The sequence below is a fragment of the Chroicocephalus ridibundus genome, chromosome 6, assembly GCF_963924245.1.
Source record: "Chroicocephalus ridibundus chromosome 6, bChrRid1.1, whole genome shotgun sequence".
NCBI lineage: Eukaryota > Metazoa > Chordata > Aves > Charadriiformes > Laridae > Chroicocephalus > Chroicocephalus ridibundus.
Window position 1 is genome coordinate 7,712,048 of NC_086289.1, and position 16,159 is coordinate 7,728,206.

Consider the following 16,159-nt stretch of genomic DNA (forward strand, 5'->3'; position numbering starts at 1 on the left):
GCCTCTGCGTGTGTGTGTGAGAGAGAGAGGAGAGTGTGTGTTTTGTACATATCATCAGATTTGAGCTTGCCCTCTGAGGATATCAGTGCCCTAATTAGCACATCAGCATTATGCAAAAGGTAGAAGCGTTTCTGGTCCCCTTCGGACACAGAGGGCTTGCTTATCCTACACAGCCTTGTCTCAGAACAAGGGAAGTTTGTTCCTGGTGTAGCTGGTTGGTGTTCCCTCCCTGTGAACGGGACACTCGTTCCCCTTGGGAATTCCTCTTGAGTTTTAAATGAAGTGGCAGTCTGTTTTTCTATAACCCTATTTACGTCTGTGTCATCGTTTGCTTGCTGCTGGAGTCAAGGCTACAGGTAACACAGGAAAACAGACTCCAGTGCACAAAGATTTGTAAAATACACTGCTTGTCTGTAGTTTTTACCTGGATGCACGGGAGAGCTGAGGGTGTCTGTCTCTGTGCTGGAGCTCCAGCTGTTCAAGCATGGTTAAAAACTTGTTAGGGTTGTAAAGGAAAGCACTCAGAAATCACGAAATGTCAAAACTAAGGCTCATTTATAAATTCATCCTTCTTTAAAATACGAATAACAGTGTAGGCAGCTTTTAATTACATAGCTATGTTCTGTTTTTCCTAGATCTACGCGTGAGTGAGAGTAACTCGGTGTGCACGTATATAGAGCTGTGCACTCTGGGAGAGCATATATTAAACCCCTTTTTCTTACCCATAAATAGAGATGATTCCAAACCAAAGCCCTAGCTTGAAGCTAGCTACGGACCTTAGGGAGTTCAAAATCAGAATCTGGATTTGGATCTGAATTTAGCAGCTTAGGCCCATCTGCAATAAATACATACAGGATGAAATGTAGATAACTGAGATATAAGGCTATATAGACTTCAAAGTGGCTCTGATAAAATCATGATAACCACAAGAAAGAAGTGGTGTGTGATCTCAGATGAGATATCCCCAAGATGTCTATACAGCTTAATTTTCCCACATTGTGTCCTTTTATCTTCAATGGATAAAAGGTGAATTATTATTATTATAGGCAGTGGAGTAGTAACGCCTGTTATTCAGGTTGTCTAACACTTTCCATTGTTCCCCCCCCTAGTCACTCGCTTATAACTTTTGCAGACTTTAACCTTTCGAGCTGAAGTTTCCCGTACTGGGTGTTTGCCTCAGGTTGAATTTGATCGAGAACTGGTATTTGGCTTTCAAGACTGTCGCAACGGCGCCAGCGATAAATCATGTCAACGTTTGCTTCTGCATTTGTAAACTGTCATTTTAGGATCACCGGAGAGAGGACAAGGGAGCGAGCAAACGGACAACTTTCAAAGCCTGCACCGTCATCCTCACCTTATCGGAAGAGCCATCACGTTAAATCTCGAACGACAGAAAGTCAGGCGGCGGGTGGGCGGGAGATGAAGGAGAAAACGGCATTTCTCGCATGATGGCACCTGTGCTTTCCTTCTCCTAGGGGCGGCCCCTGCCTCAACAGAGTAATCCACCTGCTTTAATATCTGTAGGATTCGGTTTTCGCATAGCAGTGCAAAAAATAAAAGAGGTCTAAGTCTGCGAAATCTGCACAGCCTGAAAGCTGTCCCACATTCCCCACCCAATCAGCAGATAGGAGCTCTGCTCAGCCAACCTGCCATGGCAGCTGATAATTATTGTTGTATTAATTGGTGCTGTCCAGACTAGACAGAATGTAAAAGATCCCACTGTGTCCAATAATTAATGTTTTTCCCTCACTGCAATGTCATTAATAAGGGGTTCCTCCAAGAAACAAGTAATTGGATGGTTCAGCTTCATTAGGGTATTTTTAGATAAGGTTTGGTCTAGAGACATATAGGAAAGCTTATTATGTTTATTTAGACTGTATTATCTATTGCTAATGTGTTATACTGATTTTGTATCTTCCACATTCTCGGGGATTGTAATGATAAAAGGAATGCACAAATTACAATTTAAATGAACAGAAATACTGCCTTTAATTTAGTTATATTAAATGATGAAAAAATGCCATCTCAAAATAAATATCTCCAGTATCCTATAAATCTCCCCTTTTCTCAGAGACACACAAAGCTATTGTCACAGGAAGACAAAAGTCAGATTTTACTAATTAGAGATGAGTGTAATGGAGCGCTCTTGTTTTGGCAATTATCTGAGCAGCTTTTGAAACTGGAATGTGTAAATCTGGTTTTGGAAATAACTTTGAAAAGAAGACTAAGGGGCTTTTTTCAGGGGTATCGTTTACATGGTCATGTATGACTTTATTATTCTGCAAAGATGCCTTGGGAATCTGACTCACATGAAAACTTGATATGCAAGTGAGCTATAGACCAGGATGTGGCGGATTTACACAGGAAACATATATGGCTAGTCAAAACAGCTCTGTTTTACCACAAAGGAGCTTTGCACATGCTTTGCAAGGATTTTATGTGGGAGCTTATTCTTGAACATAGCACATAGTTTTCCACAACCCAAAGTTACTCTAGCGAAATTTTTAGGCCAGCTTAGCCAAACTGGTCCCATTCACAGCTGCATCCTTCTTAATCTCATCACAAGACACAGATCTCCCACTAGGAAATGATAATCCACAGTTTAGTGTCTGTATTATACTTAGTGCAAACACAAGAGACCACATTCATCCCAAAGTAATTCTCTAAATATGAGAGATCTCGTTACAACAGGGATGCACTTGGCCCACAGGGTGTCAGATAGTGAAATGGACTCATCACGCAGTGCTAAATAAAAGCAAAGAAAAACATCATCGGGGAAAGCACTCAGAGACTTAGATGATTTTAGTTGATCCTTATTAAGTTATTGTGTCGGTCAGCATTTTCAGTAGGTTCTAGCTGTAGAAGGGATACTTAGCCAGAATCTGATCTCAGGTATTTACAAATCTAGAGTAATTCCATTAACTTTTCTCACTGGGGGCAAATGAAAAAAAAAAAAAAGCCTCATCCCTCCCTGTCGGATACTTCTTTGCCAAGAATCCTGCCTATTGACAGCTCTATGCAAACTGTAACCATGGGTATTATTTTAAAAACAAGAATTCTTATAAACAATACGCAGGACACATCCAGACAAATGTCTAGACCTGGCACACTAAGTTTACCTCACAGGGAAGCAAATGTAGCTCCAGGAAATTCACCATATCATCATTTTCTTTCGTAATAGAATGTGATTTTAATGAATGTATTTCCTTAGCATAGGTGATCTGAAAAAGGCACAGGATTTTGTTTCTTGTCCATGCCCTGCCCCAATGGCGCTTTAAGATAGCATAGAGAAAATCACATGTAATTCTGCTGAAGTCAGGGGTGTTACACCAGCGCGAATCATAGCACAGTAATGTTGTTGGTGTCCCAGGTTCCTCAACAAGATTCACAAAAGTAAATTCCATTAGGATGTGTAGAAATACCTCTTTCTCATAATGATATGACTATAAACTTTTGTACTTGAGAACGGTAGCAGAGAGACCCCTCAAAAGCCAGATATTGATAGCTTGCTTTATGTTTAAAGATGTCAACAGAATACAATGGTTCTCAGCATCCCTATTAGTTATCTTTAGTAAGAGAGAAGAAGATTTAAAGTAAGGGAATGAGGTTTGCAATGTAACAAGATAAAGTCATCTCCTGCAGCCTAGAGGATTTCTTTAATCTTATTTTTAGAGCAGAGCTGAGGAGCTTTTGCAAAACCGGCTTGTTTGGATTCAGTTTCTATTTTATCTCATCCACGAAAGTTTAGAGTTGAACGGGGAAACAGATAAAAGTTTTGAGCAAACTGGGGTGGTTTTACATTGCTCTCATCAACCTTCTTAATCTGAGTTTGGTTTTGTAAAACTGGTCTTAATCCAGATCTCTCCTTAACCAGCTTACAAAAACATGAGGAATTCTTAGACAAGTTTGAAATTAAGAGACTTTTTTTAAAAAAAAGTCTTATTTTCTCCTAGCTTGCATCTAGAAAATCGTCAATTATTTTTTTCTATTGACAGTACTGTGTGTCCACGATAAGGGTCTGTTAGTCATAAGTAGAAATATTACATTTAGATTTGTCCATGAGGAAATTAACTCAGCCCAAGGAAAACCTGAGCATTAGACAAGGCCCTCTTGAGAGAATTTTTTTAGTATTTCAAACAATCTGGATACTTTTAATTCAAATAAAAAGGGTCATTTTTGAGATTCAGCAGTGCATCTGCATTTTGTTTTTCAGGCCCATGATTGTAATAGACAGAGAATCGTCTCTGTATCTGGAGTGAGTTTAAGTATCACTAGGAAAAACAGGGAGGAGTGGGGATCAGAAATAAAATATCTTCCTCTTAATCATACAGAATACAATCAGGTTATGTTCTTTTGACTCTGTTTTTTCCTCTTCCAACATAATAAAATATTTATCTCCGAAAACCTCTGCTAGGAACATCTTCTTGCATAAGGGAATCGGTTATCTGCTCTAAAATACGCAATAGTCCAATCAATAGGGAAAAAAACCCACTTGAGATAAAGTTTTTGTAAATTGACAATTCCTGGTTATGGTTGCGATGGTTCCTTGTGGACACGATTCCAAAGTCCCAGAACTGTCAAAGAACCGCCAAACCTCTACGTTCCTCGTTAGCCATCACAGCAGCTACACAAAACATGAACGTTGATACATTTTACTGCAATCATTCACCATGGCCTTTGATCAAGAAAAACAACATCTCATTTCCCTTGTGTGTCCCCTCCTTCTCCTCAGGGACAAACAGGTAAATCAACACTCATCTTTCTGGATTGCTTTGCAGTATCTGCTTCATTCAATACTGCCAAATATTTTTGTCTTGTCTCCAAAAATCTTCCGGGAATAAACGTTACAGTCCTGAAGGACCTCAGGCCTTTCCCTAAAGCCTGAGCATTCTTAGCATTTGTTCCTACATCTCTAAAGTTCCTGCAGGCAAAGATTTACAAGGTTTGTCCTTTGCCTGATATTGCTCAACAAGGAGACTGCTGGAAGAACAAGAAAGACGGAGTGGTTTGAAAGGCCAGGAGTGAGAAGATTATACCTACTTGTACATCTCCATGGTATCAAATACAGCATCTTACAGATTTGTCAATGCTTAGGTGCAACGAACATGTGGCTTCACATCTACTGGAACCCACTGGCTGACAATCAGAAGAGGGTGTGCGTGGTAAGGCTTGGTTCCGCTATGGTCAAGGTACCTTGAACTGCGAAGCCAGTCTTGGCATACTTTCAGCGTACTCGCCTGGGCACACACTTGGCTTGTAGAGCCAAACATAGCAATGATGACCAAAATCAGCTGCGTCTGTCTGCACCAGCCCCAAAGGGCGTGATCCACTCTAGTCGACTTGGATCTAGCCATAGTGATTCAGAAGCTGATGAGCTCCAACCAATATTGCTATAATTTGTAAAGAGGAAAACAGACACAAATGCCAGTAAGAACCACAATTCAATAGTCTGTTTGCTTAACAGGACAGGCCAGCTCTCCACACAAGATGGACAAAGCAGTGCAGTTTAAGGTTTTGTCTTGCTATTCAAAATTACCTGCCCTTAATTCTTCAGGAAACTATTAGCTTCCATGACAGCTGACTCACCAGAAAGTAGAGATCAAGCAAAAATCTAAAGAAAAACCAAAACTAATGCAGGGATTTCTCACACAAAGATTTTGTTTCTATTCTTCTCCTGACTTACTTGGGATGCTCTCTAGCACTACCCACAGGGTCTGGGTACCTGGGCCAGCAGTCATTCCACAGCATCACTCATAAGTGCTCTAAAACCAGAAAGATTCTGTAAACAAGTTCTTCTTTTCTCTCTGCTATGTTGAGCTGCCGTGTTACTACGAGGAAAATGCATTTTGATTATCAATGGAATATATGGTTGTCCAGCATTTTTTATTGTTTGTTTGTTGCAGCTTAAACTGAAACGGGAGAGACAACCCTTCTACGGCTAGCACACAACCAGACTGACTGCTTTGAAAATTTGTTTAAAAACAAATCCTCAGTGCCTTGGGCAATCTGGACACCAACACCAACAGTTAGAAGAAAAGAAAGAAACTTAGGAGGGAACATCTCCTTGTGCTCACTGCCAGCCCCCGAATTACTGGGAAGGCATTCCTAGAAAAAGGGCCTCCAGTCAAGTTGGTGAATGGAAGAGCTGCCTCCAGAAAAATCAATTCTGTGTGGTAAGAACCCAGTGCCTCTGTTCTGGAGGCCTTCCTTCTTTGAAGACGAAAAATCAAATGAAGCTTCAAAACTTCATCTCAGCTCAAAATTGTCATAAATCTTATTTGTGCTAAGAAAGGAAACAAAGTAGACTGAATGGGTAATCAAATGGCTGACGTGCCCTGGAAGTCCTACAGCTTCCAAGTACAAGGAAAATCCCTTCCCTTGTCTCCAGAGGTATTTTATTTTTTCGCATTGCTCGGGGTGCTCCCAGTTTTGCACAAAGCGGGGAATATCACATGCTGACACTTGTGGAATCGTTTTCATTTACACTCACGACTTGATTGGAAAATGAGCCAGTTTTATTTCAAGGGGACAGGCAACACCAGGAGGAAAAAGAAAGCGGGGATAAAACCCACACTGATTGCAAATACAATAAATGATACACAAGCACACACAGAAAAAGGAAATTGAAGAATGGAATCTGACCCTCCTTGAAATGTAAACTGTGTACAGATTTACTTTTAAAAATGAACAGATGTTTCTGAGATTAGGGGAAACTACTGTATAAAACCTCTGCTGGGTGCCTAATATTTTAGATTCCACAGCCCATGGTTTCTTAAAGCCAAAGTTTCAGAACTCTCTACTTTCTAGTAAACTACGAAACAGTTCAAAAGATGCATAACTTCTGCATCTCTCCAGCTCCTGATTTTATATTTAGTTCTCGGCGTTATCAGAGATCACTTACTGGCATGAGACCCAGCGATGTGTCACCTTGCTCTGTAACGTTGCATAACATTGTTGTTGGCAGCCCGGGAAAGGAGACGAACGCATTTGATAAGTAACATGCATTCTTCCCCCAGCAAAATAGGCACAGTTGAATCCTTCACGAGACATCAAACATGGTTGCAGTTCATGCATGTTGCTAGGCTGATTTTTTTATGTTCTCTGCAGTGGATAAAGAAAACTACAGAAGGGAACATGCAAGATTTTACCTTGCCACCTACCTTTGAATGGCAGCAGGCTGGAAGTCGCAGCCTTAAAGCCCTTACTGACTGGCTGTTAAAGAGGGTTTATAATCCATTTTACCCATTTCATACATGTCCAGTGCCTGAGAGAGGCACTTCAGTGTAAATTTTACATCTGCTGCTCAATTCTCAAGTACCCACTCGGGGACATGAAAGTACTTGATGAATTTTGGTTTTTAAAGGGATATCTCCAAATAGAGCACTATTACAGTACCTTTCAACTACCGCCATGTGAAAAGGTTTCAATTAGTAAAATATACGTTAGATTGATGTGTCAAGGGACTTGGGAGATAGCTGTTGGGATGCCTTCACCTTTGCATTTATTCAATGCCTGATGATACAGCAGTAACACTTCTATATTCCTGTTTCTGGCGATCGGAAAGGTCTTAGCCTCATGGGTTCACACAGACTGTGAGCAATACAAAAAAGCCATATTTTGGCATAATGGGAGAGGTCAGACATGTGTGTTCTGTCTTATGCCATGATGGGAAACAATTGTTTTCAGAAGTATCAGAAGTAGCAGGATGTACCGGTGCTATCTTCACAATGCCCCTATCTTCAGAGAACTGCAAAATTCAGTTAGCCTTTTACAGTTTCCACACTTAGCATCTTTCAAAGCAACATAGAACACATGCTCATCCAGATGTGTGTATATATATACATATACATACATATATATATTTATACACACATGCACACAAAAGAGGAGTCATACTTTTCTGGTGAAACAGCTCACTCTTAAAATGTTTTTTTTTAATTAAATGAAACAAGTCAATTTGGGAGCTATCAAATGCAATTTAGCATTTTTCATATACCTCAGATGTGTAGCACTGACTCCAAAGAATATCAGCCGTGCCTAAGAATGTTTGTAACGTTTACGCAACAACGCTGGCCGCTGTTGTGGTGGCTAATGAAGAGATAAGCCATGAAATACAATGGACTCCTCCAAAAATTAAACTGTGAATCGGTAATGAGTCCAGAGTAGGCAAAAGAGAGATACTTCTCCATGCCTATAGTGAACTGACTTTTTAAATACTGCTTTTTTCCTTTTACACTAGCTGATTTCTGACGAGTAACTGAGTTTAGCACTATATTTGCAACACACTTGAATGTAACTCTTATTTTTATCTACGCTCTGTTTGATAAGTTGATTCTGTGATTAAAGACTAGAGTTTTATTGATAATAGAAGTGTTTCCTAATTTATATAGCTAAATAATTTCACTTTCCTTTATTTTGTGTTATGCATTTGAATCTGAATAAGATCTTTAGCTAGAATGATTCTACTGAAGCTGACACACCGGCTGAAAACTGGGTGGTCCATAATATATAGAATTAATAGAGGTATATGTGTGAGCCAAAGACCACAAAAGTATCTTCAAACCTCTTAAATTACTTCAAGGGGGCTTGGATCAGGCCAGGAATGGATGGATAGAACTTCGTTTCAGATGATTTTAGAGACACTTTCTTATTCCCCCTCCTCTTTCTCTCCTAGGACTCTTTGAAATCAGTAGGTAGTTAAAAAATAGAGCCAGAAAATGAAAATGCTGAACAAAAGGGTGTTTGGGGTATTTAGAAATCAAAGCATTGGTCTAAAACATATATAAGAACAAAGAGCACCTGTGCACATCAAGACTACAAGGCAGGTACCTAATGAAAATTATATTGTGTTGCTAATTTACTCTGAAGCTTCTTGTCTATTTATAGCCTTCAAAGTACTGCCATTAGGAAGATGGGAGGCACCACAGTTTGATTACCTTTTCATGTGCGTTACAAATGCAGTGCAAAATGATGTAATTGCTTGATTGTTCCTCTTAGGAGTTTTGCAATATATATACATATGTGGTATGATACATAAATCTAACAGGCAAAACAATTGACATTAGAACCTTTATTTTAATTCACAAATGAATCCAATGCAAAGGTGGTGCCAACGCCGGTTATTGTCTCACAATTTGATTTACATTCTCCATGCCGTGCCTGGTATATACAAGTAGGGGCAAAATGGCTGATGTTTGCAAATGCCCGAAAGGCTAATAAAGATCACCCTGCTCCCAGCATGCTCTCTGCTGTCAGAAACCAGCAATTAACTTAATAGGGTTCCTGAAACGCGGTAGATCCATGAGATGTGGCATGTGTTGACATTCTCTGGCTGATCTAAACAACCTCCCATCACTGAGTAGCAGGATATGTTTGCTATTTGAATTATTTAGGAGCTTGTTATGTGAATCATAAAGCAGCACTTTGCAGTATTAAGTCTAATATTTTATGATCTTCAATTGATTAGGTAGGCTTTCAGGATTACCTATAAAGGTTAGGCTAAAACAATCCAGATTCTGGCAATTTGTGTGCAGACCTGGAGTTTCAAGGTATATGCAGCAAAAGGTGGAGAAAAGAAGTTACATTCTCTTAGCTTTTCTTCTAAAAACTCTAGGCTGCAAACTAGCAAAAGACGTTTGTCTTGAGATGTCCAAAGGCAACAGGGGAAGTGACTCATTCAGTGAACTTGAGCAGCATCAGTATTTTCACGAGTTTTAGCAGGTATTTGTGCAGTGAGATATTTATGCGAGGAAGAGAACAGGAAAGACTTAAATGTGGCAAGGACTAAGGAAGAGGGGAAAAAAAAAAAAGGGTGTTGGATTTGCACAGGAGGAAACCATCAGGCCTGAGATAGAGTCAAAAAAAGGTAGTGGATGACAAATAAGATGATGTGGAAGAAAGCATAAAAGCAAGAAGGAAAGAAACACAGAGGTAGAACAGGCAAAGGAGCAAACCTGAGACAAGGCACAGAGGGAGGCTGAAAAGGAAAATACAAGATAAAGGGAGAAACAAACCAAGATTTTCAAAGGACTTGAGAATAACCCATGAGGCCTCACAAAACTTATGGTTGGTCCTGCTTATTTCTTCTTTCTCATTGCTTTACTAGTTCTATGCTATTGGCCACTGCTTCTAACAATAAATGTAGGAATATTGGCTCACTATAAACATAATTAGCAGATTTAATGCTTCTGCCACTGCAGAGAAGAACAAGAAATCTCTGATCTTTTCTGACTGGCCTTTTGGTGGAGCGCAGGAATTAAATCTATCACGCCCTCAGAAGGTGTGCAGCTCCATCCAAAAGCCACACTTACATTTATTTTGAGATGAGGCCCAACTGAGCAGCGCTTTCTTGGACCTTGTGATGGTCACCATTTTGGGATCATCACGCAGTATGTATCTGAAGATTATATGAGAGTTTACGTCCCCCTAGGAACACGGCTTCCATGTAAGCATAGAATCATAGAATTCTAGAATGGTTCGGGTTGGAAGGGACCTTAAAGATCACCTAGTTCCAAACCCCTGCCCTGGGCAGGGACACCTCCCACCAGACCAGGTTGCTCCAAGCCCCGTCCAGCCTGGCCTTGAACCCCTCCAGGGATGGGGCAGCCACAGCTTCTCTGGGCAACCTGGGCCAGGGGCTCACCACCCTCCGAGTAAAGACTTTATTCCTAATATCTAATCTAAATCTACCCTCTTTCAGTTTGAAACCATTGCCCCTTGTCCTACCATTACAATGAGCTTTATTACTCTTATTTATTATTATATCATTATTATATTAATTATTATGTATTATTAATGAGCTGCTGGCTCCCAGCAATATCTAGTGAGAGGAAGTTGGGTAATGAAAAGGTATTACCTGGCACAAGCAGATACATTTATTTGTGATTTTTTTGTCTGCCAGGCCAACCACTAAATAAACATGGCAAAGGAACAAAACTCCTCAACGTTGCTGAGCAGGGCTGCACAGAGCTGCAGAAATCGGTACCCTGGCCACAGTGTTAACTCCTTGGGGTTAAGCAGACAACTTTCTGTCAGACCAATGCAAACTCTGTAAACCCTGCGAACAAATCTGGCTTCTTTAGCCCGAGTCAGATTCAGCATCATTCCTGCACCACTAAGGTCAACCTTCAAACAAATTCTCCTTTTAAACCTGGAAAGAGCCTCACATCGTGCTCCACGATCAACACGGGGTGAACAACCCAGCCAAGCCGTTATATGGCTTTTAATCTCATCACAAAAAATCAGTAGTTTGCATTTACACTGGCCGCAAGGTGCGCCAGGCGAGGTGCTCAGGGCCGGTCCCTTGGATCCCCACCACACGCTGGTGGCAGCTGCCTCCCTCCAACCAAGGAGCTGAACCCCCTTTGAACTAGACGCGTGGAGACTTTCCTGTTACTATGTTATACGGCCAAAACCAGAAGGGTGGTGGGGACGCCCCCCTGCCCACGTTGGAGCATTGTGGTCATGTAGGAGGCCAACCCCCAACTCCACCCTCGCCAGTCCCCTGCCGGCACCGGCTGCCAGCTGGAAACCACGCACGCCTGGCTTCTCCTCGCCTCGCCGCGGGAAGAGGGAAGGACCAGAGCCTCTTCCTGCTCTTGTTTTCCTTTGCGCACCAAAACCGATCCCTCTTATAATTTCTGAAGAACGAAATTGTAAATGTCAGCGTCTTATCTTTGCTCAGCAAACAGTTTACTAAATGCAGCTCGTCATGTTTATGGAGCGCGCTAATCTTGTTGCCGGCAATGGGGATCGAGGCACGTTGAATCTGGGAGCGGTGGCATTATAAAAGGGAGAATAAAATAAGGCAGAATAGTACAGAACTACATTAATTTATAACACTCACTGTATTGCAACCAGCAGCCTTAGATTAACGTGACGTAAATTATTGCACGCTACTCCTTTGGCATATGCGTGGGGTTTTTTCCCACCAATTATTTATTTTACCCTACTCCCCGCTGTTCTGAATGCAGTTATTGACAAGTAACAAGGTATGGATTGTTATTGCTTTTCTTGTCATGAATCCCTGTAGACATTAACTTAGCATGAATTAAATCACAATCATGTGTCATTTATTTTGCATAAAATGAGACATAAGTAGTCTTAATCATATAGCTGTAGAAAGAACAACCATGCCATTGTTTTCTATATTTGAACAATAATTCTATATTTAAACTTAAATATTATAATTAGTAGCTTTGTTTGCCTTGCTTAGAAGTAAGATAGGTAAGATTGACACCTCACTTTTGACACCAGACATTAGATTTAATAAGCATAATTTTCATTTATTTGAGTCTAGACTGATTTTTTATCAATGTATTTATTGTAGAAAGCAAATGTACATAAAGAAAGTTGGCATATTTATGAAGAAAGCTGAAATGACTTTTATGTGTTGCTTTGTCCAACTGATAAAATACCTACTGGCACGAAAATACCTATAACAAGAGCTGAAATCACACCAAACTGTAATTGACATGTGATTTTTAAAAATGCTCAAAGTAATAATATACTATCTCCTAAGTAAAGATTCTTCTGTTCACTCTTTATCCATTTCCAAGAATCTTTTTGTCATGTAAATTTGCATTGATTAGTTTTTAATTTGAGTTTCTAAAAATGTGCTCTGAATACTTAATTCCAGCAAAAGTACATCTGGTTTTTTTGCTAGTATTAATAGCAAGAAGTGCAGTCCACAAATGGGGAGCCTTGACGGATATTTTTTTTTAATACGCATAAACTTCAGCTGCTTCTGTGATCTTTAGTTTTGCTGAAAGCCTTATATTAGTTACCTATGCCGGTAAACTTGAATTTCAAGGAAAAAAGGAACAACGCTAATTAAGTCCCAATCCTGCTCTGCTTATGCAAGCAAACCTGCCGGTTGCTAACCCAAAAATTGCAGTGTGACACACGAGTAAATGAGAATTTTGTCAAAAGCCCGACCTGTGAGTATGAATTCACTACGGACCTGGCCATCGAAAGCCCTTTGCTGGCACGGGGAACCTGCTCTGACCGAGGAAGGACCAGGTCTTACGTAGAGAAGGGCATTTCCTAAGACTCAGGGGCCAAAAATTGATGGAAAGTAGCTCTCTCCCCAGGAAAAACGAACGTGAAAGGAAGGGGAGCTTTGCTGCCGCGTCCTTGCAGTGCGTCAGGGGCTTCGCTGCGATTAAGGAGGTCGCCAGAGCCCAGAACTGCCCCATCCATCGCAATGAGAGGGACGCAAATCCCAGGGGGTGGCTGGGCAAAAGGCGGTTGTTCAGCTGCGACTAAAATCGCCGGCGGCGGAGTGGGTTTCCAAAATTAACAGTAAATCTGAGGAGGGGAAAATCTGTCATCAGCCAAGAGAGGCAAGGGGCAATAAAATAAATAAAAAGGAGTAAGCTTTGAGACTTGGCAAGGAGGAAAAAAGAGGTAAAATGAGTTAATATTTTAGCTAAGTATTCAAATAAAGGCATTTGTGCAAAGTTTGGGGGGGTTCTCCAACAATACCCTAAAAATACAGATTTTATTTTTAATTTCTGTTTAAGATTTTAGAAGATGCTTTTCAAAGAATATTAAGTTTTGATGTATTTTTTTTTTAATTCGAAGCAGGCAATTAATTTCCTCTTTCTGGACATCCAAAACCTTATGTATTTTTATAAAATTACATTCATAGCCATATTTTTTATTGTTCATACATTACTTTTGAAGCAAGCTTTTTTTTTCTTTCCTCCTTTAAAGCAAAAACATATCAAATATTACAGTATAGGCACAAAAACAAATCATGTTTGAAATAATCTAAAGATTAAACTTTATTTTTCTTAGCTGATTGTATTATTTGAACAATAATATTTTCAAAAAAAATTATTCATCTGCCTGATGAAAGAAAGTACCTGATACATATTTTTATTCAAATATTACTCCCGTGGAATATTGGCAACATTTTATGTTTCAGCCTAAGCTACAAATTCCTTCAGAACAATTCAAATGTCTTTAAAGAATATTTCTGTTTGAAAAGGAATTAAGCTTTCCTGAAAGAATTTTAAAGGTTGTGATATTCGCAGTCTGATAAAGCAGCACCTTTAATGAAATTCTAATTAGCAATTTCATGCACTTTGCTATTAGTCATATCAGATTAGTGCACATTTTCACAGCCTTCCTTTAATTAAGTGCACTTATTCCAAGTTTCAAACACTTTCCTTATAAGATGAAAACTGTGCTGAAATGTTATTTAGTAAACAGCAGACGTGTGAAGGTAAAGGTGCGTCTCTGTGCGCTGACGGACATTTGTAAACTGTCCGTGGAGGTATACATTCCTAGTTGCTGCCAGCTACTTTATGTGCTTTGTTTCCTCCTATTTGTTTGGATGCATCTTGCACTTGCCTTTAAAAAAATGCGGAGAGATGAGGTCAGGTTTCCCAAATGGCTCTGAAGATGTCCAAAAGTTTTTTAGAGGCTGACTCGTCCGCACGGTTCGGATTCAGACAACAAAAGCAAAATTTGTATTTAAAAAAAAAAATAAAAATTAAACAGTCCAGCCTGAAATGCTCGTGTTTGCTTTCCTGGACGTCCCCTTCCATCACGTCACCCTGCACGGTCGCTGCAGAGGCCCCCGGTGTAAATACCGCATGTGGTCCCTCTATTTTACCCACCCAAACCACCAGCAGAATTCCCGTCTACGTTAGTGGGAATAGGTTGGGCCTTATCTCTCGTATAAGGATATTGCATTGCAAAGGCAAATACTTCTGAAATACTGTACATAACACTCATCGCTCCGCAAGCTGATTAACTTATGGTCAGCATTGTAAAAGGTGAGAGATTACAAACACTGCGTTAATGCACAGTACACCTTGTTTTGCGTGATAGGAGCAACACAGAGAGTGATTTAACATACATAATGATAAGCAAGCCTATTATGTACGGGTAGATAAAGGATATAACGCATTTTTTCCTCTTTCCACAATGCACAGCTATAAAAACACCAATGCAATCATTTTTCACTTTTCCTACATTTTTAAACATATATATGTGTATATGTACATATATATGAATGTTTTCTCATTCTGCAGAATATTTTGGGTTGTTTTTAAATGCTTCTTCCCAGGTCCTGCTCCTTGGGTCCGTCGTGTTCCAGGATTTGCATTTTATTGTGTTAGCTAATTGCGCGTGCTTTTAAACACATGTTCTCTTGCTGATGTCATTCATTTAGACTGTAACATTTCTGACATTTTTAGGTAGTCCCCCAGGTCTCGTAGCCCTCTTAGCAGGGTCCTTTCCGTGAGGGGTGTTTGCTTTATGATTACTGACTGACATCTCAATAACTTGGAACATATTGAGCGGTGCATGTCTAGTGAGCAGCTTTTTTAAATGCATGGTCCACTTTGTCAAGTCATGTGCGAGCCATAATTTAGGCTAATAATTACCAGACATGAATGCTATGAAACATTGATGTCTACACTTTTTTCCCCCTCTAAGTACTGAATTTTAATACACTCAGAAAAGGTTTTCCTAAGGCCAAGATAAGCCCCCCAAAAAGCTCATATGGAAGCACTTTAAAAGTGATAAATGATTTGGAATCTACACTGTCTACTGATGTACGTCTCAGGAAAGAAAATTAGAGCTAACAGGTGTTAGATAGGGAATGGTGAAGCATTTTAATAGAATTGTCAAAATGTTGGTCCCAGATGCTGACGTTAATGCATGCAACAAGGAACGTAAAGCTGCGCTGCCATTAAATGATTATTTGTTTAAATTTCAAGTCGATGGCAGGAAATCCTAACTTTGTCCACTACTTCTCTGTACAGGCCATCCCTCCTGCGCTTTCCTCTATGATTTGCATCAAAGTGTAGTGGTTATATGGCTCACATCTGCATGCTTTAAATAATCCATGCCTGTCAAATTTCATTTTTTCCTCTCAGATCAGAACCATCATAACCCCTTCTCTGCCAGCCTTGAAGTCGCTACAAATATATTTGTACATTTGGGGGAAAATATTTTAAATACTGCGAGTTAAGGAAAAATTAATCTTTGAACTATTTTCTTACTTCCAATGCACTTACTAAGTAATCTGCGTGTTCTTGTAATTATTAGGTATTTGTAAGGTATTTTCCCCTTAATCACAAAGTAGCTACATGGTCATATGAATCCTGTAAATTATAATGATACTGGGGGGAAGGGCCATGAG